Here is a 9,362-nt window from a genome sequence, read left to right as displayed (position 1 = left end):
TCATCTTTAGGCATCCACCGTGTAATATCCTCCCATCTCTTTAGACATATATTTTCATCCACATCATAAGCCTTCATAACCCCATCAACGTATTTCAAAACTCACGGTGAAAATCTTGGAGGAATCATAGCTATTATCAAGCATCATTTTATTTCTTCAAGACCACATGAACCACCCCAAATATCAAATTGCAATTACCCGCATCCTCCCTTGGATGACCTCCTAAATTCTTCTGAAATTAATCATCCAAACCTAGACAGTAAAAATCAGTAGAACGCATACCTCTTATTAGCAGATCCGATTTCAATGCGCAGCGGCTTGCTAAGCACCGAGGTGCTCATCACTTAGGAAGATTTGGGCCATTCAGATTTTAATCTAGATGATCCAATTTTTTTTAATTTTATATTTTATAAAAATAAAATTTATAAATTTTTTAATAAATATATTCATCATCAATCTGAATAATACTGATTTAATTTAGATAGTTTAATTTAATGTTATAATTTTCATAAATTGACTATCTAGATGTACTCTAGACAGTTCAAATTCAATATTAAATTTTTATCTGCAAGGTCTAAATTTAAATTTTTTATTTTTATTTTTATTTTTATTTTATATTTATTAAAATAAAAAATTATTAAACAATTTAATATTGAATCTATTTTGTCCAGAATACATCTAGGTAGCCAGTTTATAAAAATTATAATATTAAATTAAATTACCCAGAGTCTCAAATTGAATCAGTACTGTCCAGATTGATAATGAATATATTTATAAAAAAATTATAAATTTTACTTTTATAAAACATAAAATTAAAGTTGAAAAAATTTTAGATCATCTAAATTATAATCTGAATGGCCCAAATCTTCCTGAGTGATGAACACTGAAACCGGATCCCTTCTTACAGCTACCCAACATGGCCCCGCGTGAAGTAAATAAAAAGAATGATTTATCCTTTACTATGTCAATTACATTAAACCATTTGTCGTCATCTTGTGGGATTTTCTTCCCCACATTTAAATTTTAATCATCGCTTAATGTGGGATTTTTTATCTTTAATATGAAAGCAAAGGGTTATTTACTAACTTTACTCTTGATATAAAATTAATTTAAAAAATATAACTTTAAATTCTGGTACTTTGCTCAAGTTTTACTATAAGTTCTTGAACTTTTTTTAATATTTTAGGTTACTATACTTTTTTTCCATTTGCACCTTAGGTCTCTCCATGAGTAATGTTATAGAGACCTAAGGTGCAAATCGAGAAAAGTGTAGAGATATAGAATACTTAAAAAATAAAGAAATTTATACTAAAATTTGAACAAAATACAGAGACTTAAAGTTATATTTTCTCAATTAATTTTATAACTCATTGTATACTGTATCTCTCTTTTCTTATTAAAAAATATTTTGTTTTAAGGCACATTTAACAAGTTAATTGTCATTTTTTATTCTAATGAAATAATTGAAAACGCTTTATAATAAAAATTAAAAAGAATATATATATATATATCCCATTTATATTGGATGGAAAATAACATAACGAATTGATTGATAATGACTGTGTATATGTTTTTGGATACAACAGAAGGGAAAAAAAAAAGTTAAAAACTATTCTTTCTCCTCAACTTTTCATCTGAGGAGCCCAGGGTATTTTGTACTAAAGTGCATATCAATATTCTTTTAAATAAAATAGTAAGGCATTTTAATTCATTTTGCCGTTATTTCACCACACAAATGGGGCTTGTTTTTGTTGCTGCCACTGTTATTTCCACTTTCAGCCCTTTAATTCACGTCACACAGTTAAAATATATCAGAAGATCTTGTTATCACTGTGCTATGGATGTCGCAACTAATCTATGGCTAGATCATCAGGGAAGAAAGAACTCTCTGGGCGAAGAAATCAGCAGCAACGTTCTCTCCTCTATCAACATGAACCAACATTGATTGATGATGATTGATGACTGTGTATATGTTACTATGTCAGCCTGGGATGATATATTAATATTTATCTCACCAGTCAATAGTCTCTTCATCATTCTCCACGCCTCTCTTTCAAAACCAACCTTCCTGATCTTCTAATGGACTTTGCCATGTCAAGCTCCAAACTTGTCTCTGTTTTCTTCTCCGCATTTCTGCTTCTCTCTTTCTTCTCTGGTTCTCCTCCAAGGGCTCAGCTTATCCCCCAACACGAAGTTGCTTTCTCCATTCCTCTCCCCTGCTTTTCTTTCTTTCTTTTGTATTTGTTGTCTTGTGTTTCGCTTGAGAATGTTTCTCTCTCTTTTCTGAAACGTTCAGTGATTGAAAACCGTAGAAATTCTCTGCAATTCCGTTCCTGTCCTGCTATTCAGAACCTTGCTGCAGAAAGAAGCCTCTTTTAAACTCTTCTGCGCTTCATCACTCGTAAAGATACATTATATAGATGTCATAAAATGGACAGATTTTATTAGGATTTGATCAAAACATGTTTAATGGTGCAATTTGGTTTCAGAAAGATAAAAACTTTTGCATCGGTTCCCCCCGTTTCTAATTTTGAGACTTCCAGATTATGAACTTCCATCACTTATTATTGTTGTTGTTGTCGTTTTTTTTTTTTTTTTGGTATCAGGGTTTCTGACTGGTGTTTCTTGATCCATGAGGATTCACAAATTCATCAGTCTTCCCATATCGTCTTGATTTCCAGTCGTTTACTCAACCCGTCAACACTTCACGTTTTTACAGAAACTAACTTCCAGGGTTCTGATGATAAATTGTGCATAGTTCGATTTTGTTTCTGCATTCATCACTTCTAATGGCGAATTCAGAATCATAATTCATCTTTGCTTTGACATTTAATTTGCTGGGATTATATTATTTCTTCTTTTTACTGTCATGATTGTTGTAATAAAAATGAAGATATGGTCTGTTTGCATGTATTGAAGGATTGTGCTCGTGTGTGTATCATGTGGAGCAGCTGATGGGGGATCGGGTTTCGATGCTTAATAGTTTGCTAAGCAAGTGCTCATCACCCAAAAAGATTTGGGCCATCTGGATTAATCTAGATGGTCTAGATTTTTTCAATTTTAATTTTAATTTTAATTTTAATTTTATATTTTACAAAAATAAAATTTATAAATTTTTTTAATAAATATATTTATTATTAATTTGGATAGTACCGGTTCAATGTCAAACGCCAAGTAGTTCAATTTAATATTATAATTTTTATAAAATAACTATCTATATATACTCTGAATATGATAGATTCAATATTAAATTTTTAATAATTTTTATTTTAATAAATATAAAATAAAAATAAAAATAAAAACTTTAAATCTAGACATTGTAGATAAAAATTTAACATTGAATTTGAACTGTCCAAAATATATTTAAATAGTCAATTTATAAAAATTATAACAATAAATTTAACCATCTAAATTAAATCAGTACTGTCCAAATTGATGATGAATATATTTATAAAAAATTTTATAAATTTTATTTTTATAAAATATAAAATTAAAATATAAAAAATTTGAGACTCTAAGTGGTTTAATTTAATGTTATAGTTTTTATAAATTGACTATCTAAATGTACTCTGGACAAGATAGATTTAATATTAAATTTTTTAATATTTTTTATTTTAATAAATATAAAATAAGAATAAGAATTAAAAAATTTAAATCTAGAATAAAAATTTAAATATTGAATTTAAACTATTTAGAGTACATCTAGGTAGTTAATTTATAAAAATTATAACATTAAATTGAATCATCTAAATTAAATCAGTATTATCTAGATTGATAATGAATATATTTATCAAAAAAATTATAAATTTTTATTTTTATAAATATAAAATTAAAATTGAAATTGAAAAACCTGGGCATCCAGATTAAATTTTTATTTTTGGGTTATTTGTGAAGGCAATAGTTTAATCGAGAACCATGACCCATGCATGCTCCTCCTCGATCCTCATGTATAATTATCTCAAATTTGAGCTTTATTTCATTGTTTTATATGTTACAGATATTTTTCCTGTAAGAATTATATCTTTTAATCAAAAATTCCTCATCAACAAGTCATCCACTGAACGAGTCTGCATTGTACACGGAACCAGCTGCATTCATATGGTTTCTAATCAATTCTTTTTTTCTTCTATGAATTTACAATTTCAATTAAATAATAAAAAGCTGATACAAAGTCACGTAGACCACAATATTTATCACGCAAGATAAAAAATACAGTAATAATCAGGAATCCTAAATTAATTAATCAATTAGTGGGCTCAACAAATTCCGTACGTGGAAGGGTGATAGAGACAATAATTTTAAAAGATGACCCAATGGAAATGGAAATTGGCAAAAAGCCAGCTTCATGCATATATTGGTTTATACTGTTCGAGTCAATATTTGCACACAAGTAAATAATTATTTGATCATCGATGCGACATCGTCATACGCGTATTGAACACTTCTTTGTAAGATTGTGACCGTCGAGAAAATTCCATGCATGAATTGTTGTGATAGTTGAGAGTAAAGTGTTAAAATGATAAGTCTCACATTACTCCAACAAGAGAAGCTTCAAAGATTTAAGTATCAAGAAGCAAAAGTGGCTTGCTAAAAGGTTTGGAGGAACAGTAAATTTATCTGCACGCTATAGGCTAATGCAGGATAGTTGCTATTAAAGATAACTAATTTAGCTCCTGCTAGGTAAAGTGATATTGAGACACTTCTTATTAGATTATTCTTGCAAAAAATGGGTATTTATTTATTTAAAATTGCTCATCAAAAAAACCTTTTATTTTGGTTGTTTGAAATTTGAATTTGAACATCATTCGTTTTTTGAACTTTAGACAGACTTCTTAAATGGATTTCATTAAGGGTAATTATCCTCCAAACAGTGCTTAATGGTATTTTAATGTGCTTGTAATTGGTGCTTAATGGTGGTTTAATCTGGCATTTTAGGTCCCAACATTTATGTCTAGGTCAGCCTATATATAGTGTTGCATGCAAACAGAACAATCACGCCAGCCTTTGAGCTTTTAGGCTGCTCCTCTCCTCCTCTCTTGCTCTGCATTGTGTTTCTAAGTTAATTTTCTGTTTAGATTCTTCTATTATGTGCTCCTGACTAACCATGCAGGAAAAGTGTTTTTAATCTTAAGATGCTATCATATTACCAAACCGATGTGATGGAATGGTTCATTAGGACAGCGTCCTTAAGGAAAGAGTCAGGCTTGAATTTCCTTCTTGCTGCCAACATGAATTAATGTGGAGAGAACCTGGAATGAATTTTTAATTATAAAACATTTTTATAAACATTACATATAAGAAAGAGAACATAACCTGGAATGAATTAATGTGGAGAGAACCTGGAATAAACTTACATATACTCTTTTGATATAAAATATAAAACATTTTAATTATAATTTGAGTATAAATAAAATTCAATTATATTTTTATTTTGAGTTATAAACATTATAAGTTTTTTTTTATCCTTTTCTACAACTATTAATAACAATTTAAATGAAAGAGATAATATTTTTTGTAATGAAGTACTATATTATGAGAAAGTGTGAAGCTCCTTGCAAAACAATAAAGTTTTAACTATTATAAAGAGTTAGAAAAATGTAATAAATACTAATAAGATTACACAACAAACAAGGTTAATAAATACAAGGATAAAATATAATTTTAAAAAAACTTATTATGTGTCTTATATTTTAAATGAAAATGAGTTGAAAAAAATATATTATAATTTAGATTGAAGAGAGTATTTTACATCTTCATTAATAGAATAAGTACAGGAAACATAACCCTTTTGCATGTTGTTTTTCCCCTTAGTGGGACAACTTTAAACACAGTACAATTTATTCCTCCATGAGAAGGAGAGGAAACACGCTTCACAATCCATCAAGAACTTATCCTCGTTAGGAGTGAAACTTGTAGGATTTATTTATTTTTTATTGGGCACATTTATTCTTTTCTTGAAAGTAATTCTTTTTAATACATAATTAAGTATTAAATATAGACATTCTTTCAATAAAATAAAAAGTTCAAATATTAACTCAAGAAAATATTTAGAAAGACTCATATTTAAGGACTATTTAATTAAATTATTCATAGATAAGGATTAACAACAAGTGTCATTTGATAAAAAAAAGGAACATAACTTTTGATCTCAATGTTTTACTCACGTTTTGATATTAGTCCTCATACTTTTTTTCATATTATGCCTCCTTATACTTTTATTTTTAATTATTTTAAGTCCCTCTATGAACAAAGTGTAGGGATCTTAAATGAACATAAAACAATAAAAAAATAAAAATACAAAAATTTAAAATATTGAAAAAAGTGTAGGAATCAAAAATAGAATGTAAACAAAGTGCATGGACTCAGAATTATATTTTTCTAATAAAAAATAAATTATATTTTTATTTTAATAATAATTTATTTTGTATTGATTTGTATGTGTGGAGTATTTTTGTTCAATGATCGTTGGATGTGATTTTTTCAAATATTTATCAATTGCCAGAGGTTGAGTTAGGCTTTGACGCCCAAAGTTGTGCTCACTGACGCAGTTGTGGCATGGAAACTACACATGCACACGTCGTTCTCCATATTGGGCCGAGCACTTGAGACCAAAAGGAATTGCACCTCAGCGCTGGCTATAGCTGACTCAGACTGCTATCAGCGCTTTGACGTGCTTGACGGTAATTTTGGTTTGACCAAGATTTGAGAGGAGAGAACTGCACGCAGTTGTACCAGAATTGCTGTCACTCGGTTAGTTAATTAGTTTTAATTGCTAACTGATTACTCTATCCATCTCAAATTATACAATACTCTTACAAAAAATTTAATATCTGAAATATAAAATATTTAATAAAAATATAATTTTATTAATTATATTTTTTAATATTATCTATAAGTTATTTTTTTAATATTACCTCACAAATGAAATATTAAATGAAAAATATTTTTAAAAATTTATATTTTTATTTAAAAAAATAAAATTATAAAGTATATTTAATGAAGGAAATTTTATTTAAGACCCGTTGATCATGCTTAATGAAAAAAAAAGTTCCTTAATTAAATTTTGAAAATTCACTTCAAACCAAAAGTGTTCGAGTAAAATAAAAGTATAAAGTAAAATTATCTCATTATTCTTTTGATCAAAAAAGTCCTATGCCTTCAATGGATAAAGAATATAGGAATAAAGAGTTCAAAGAATTGAATCAAAAAACAAAAACCAAATACTGGGAAAAAAATCAATACTAATCAGCACAAAATGCAAAAATTATTCATTATCTTTCATCCCCTCTAATTTTCTATTGAAGTTATTCATCTTCCTATATAAATTTATTCACTGGCTTACATAAATTGTTTGTATCATTATTGAATTTTAATTTTATTTCGAGTTGTAATTATGATAAAATAATTTTTTTCTTTCTTTGTATAAAGCTGTTTATTAACCTATAAAAATTGTTTGTGTCATTATGAAAAAGTGAGGCAAGCTGGAGGTAGTTTTTTTTTTAATGTTTTAAAAAACTTTCAATAGGAAGTAATGCAACACCCAAGTTGAAAGTTTTAAATTTTATTTTTTAATTTTTCAACTTTCAATGGTAGGTGATGTGTGATGCTTGCTATTAAAAGTTAAAAATTTTATTTATTTTTAATTTGTAAAATTTTTTAATATCAAGTTAAATTACACCTAATGTTAAAAAGGTTTTTCTACGACAGTTTAACTTTTGTAGGTCTGTGAGTGTTTTGGTGGACAAGAGCATTTTAAAATTTACATACCAACTTTATAAATAACAATCATTCGGAGTTGATGAATATGATGTTTATTAAGTTTCCCAGTAAATTAAAGGAACACTGCTTGTCTTTGAATCGAAGATGCATCTCGTCCATGTTTCATTCGTTAATTGCTAACTCCTCACCCCTCTGCTGCTTCTCCTCACTTGTTCTAGATCCTCCTGTGGATACATACATAACACTTTGTATTCTGAACGCATGCTGCTTGGAGTACAGGAATACTGAGGCCACAAAATCCACAAGCATTTCTTTAATTTGCTACTCGTACGTCAAACAAGTTATATTTATCTCTTGCCAGGAGGACGCCAATTTTCTTCAACTTTTATTATTATTTTTTATTTACCACATGTATTCTCCTATTATTAGAAACTATCATATTCCAGGAATTATCATGTATCAAATATATATAGTGGCATCTCATAATAAAAATTTAAATCTTGATTCATTGAAACTAGCATTTTTTTTTTCGTAGATCAAATTCCCGTCTGGTCCTTGAACTTTTAATTAATCATTGTCTCTTTTGATTTTTTGTTTGGGTTCGCACCGTGGGATGTTTCTGGCTGCGCGGAGAGAGTTCTTCATGTTGGGAGAGGCAACTAGCTAGCACGCGACATTTAGTAAAGTTGTACGGAACTCTGACCACCTTTTCGTCAATATTCTCATTCTCCATTGTCACAAAACAAAACTAGCTGCTTTTCTCGGTGAACCAAAATCGGTCTGGTTAAGGATTTAACCTAGCTATGTTATGAGTTCAAAATCCGTTATCAACATGATGACTTTGTTGATAAATGATTTATAAGTATTTATATAAACGCTATTTGAACGCATGTGTTGACTTGGCCTCGTTAGCATTCTTCGGAACCAGCTCACTTGAATGTTCTTGAACGAAAAAAAAAAATTACTTTTCTCTTTATAGTTGGTCTAGTTAATTAATTTAATGTTGTGATTGGGTGAGGTGAAAATCTGATCGATTCCCAAGAAATATATTACAATTTACAACTAGAGTGTTTTTTTTTAATGGATAAATTAAGACAGTAAGTTGGTTTATTTGAAACCAACACGCCAGGCTTTTGCTCTTAATAAATATATAATATTCGGGCCTTTTTTGTAACAAAGATTTCTTTGGATTTTTTTGTTAAATTATTTTTAATCTAACACCCTTTTAAAACTAGTGGAATCAACAGGTGTACAAAGTCATCCATGCCTGGCTGTATATAACTTAATTCATCCACTGAACAGGTTTTTGAGTTTTACACGAAAATCCGTGCATCTTCGTCTCTATTATTTTAAATTTAATTAGAGAAAAAGTTTATAGAAAAGTTACCCAAACGTACATGTATTTATTATGTTAGATCCTAATTAAACCAGCCAGAATATTCAGGGATCCTTAATTAATTAATTGGCCCTATAAGTTACACGGATAATCATAATTTTTTTTTTCCAAAAAAAATCCGTAACATACAAGAGTTGAAAATGGAACAATTATTCTATCCACTCTATTTTAATTATTGTTTAAGATTTTGACATAATTTTTTTAAAAAAAGACAAAAAAACTTCAACAATAACGATGCCATACCGTA

This window comes from Prosopis cineraria, unplaced genomic scaffold (assembly GCF_029017545.1).
Source record: "Prosopis cineraria cultivar Desert tree isolate PC_DT_omini unplaced genomic scaffold, ASM2901754v1 PC7, whole genome shotgun sequence".
NCBI classification, from domain to species: domain Eukaryota; kingdom Viridiplantae; phylum Streptophyta; class Magnoliopsida; order Fabales; family Fabaceae; genus Prosopis; species Prosopis cineraria.
This window is presented reverse-complemented; position numbering follows the sequence as displayed.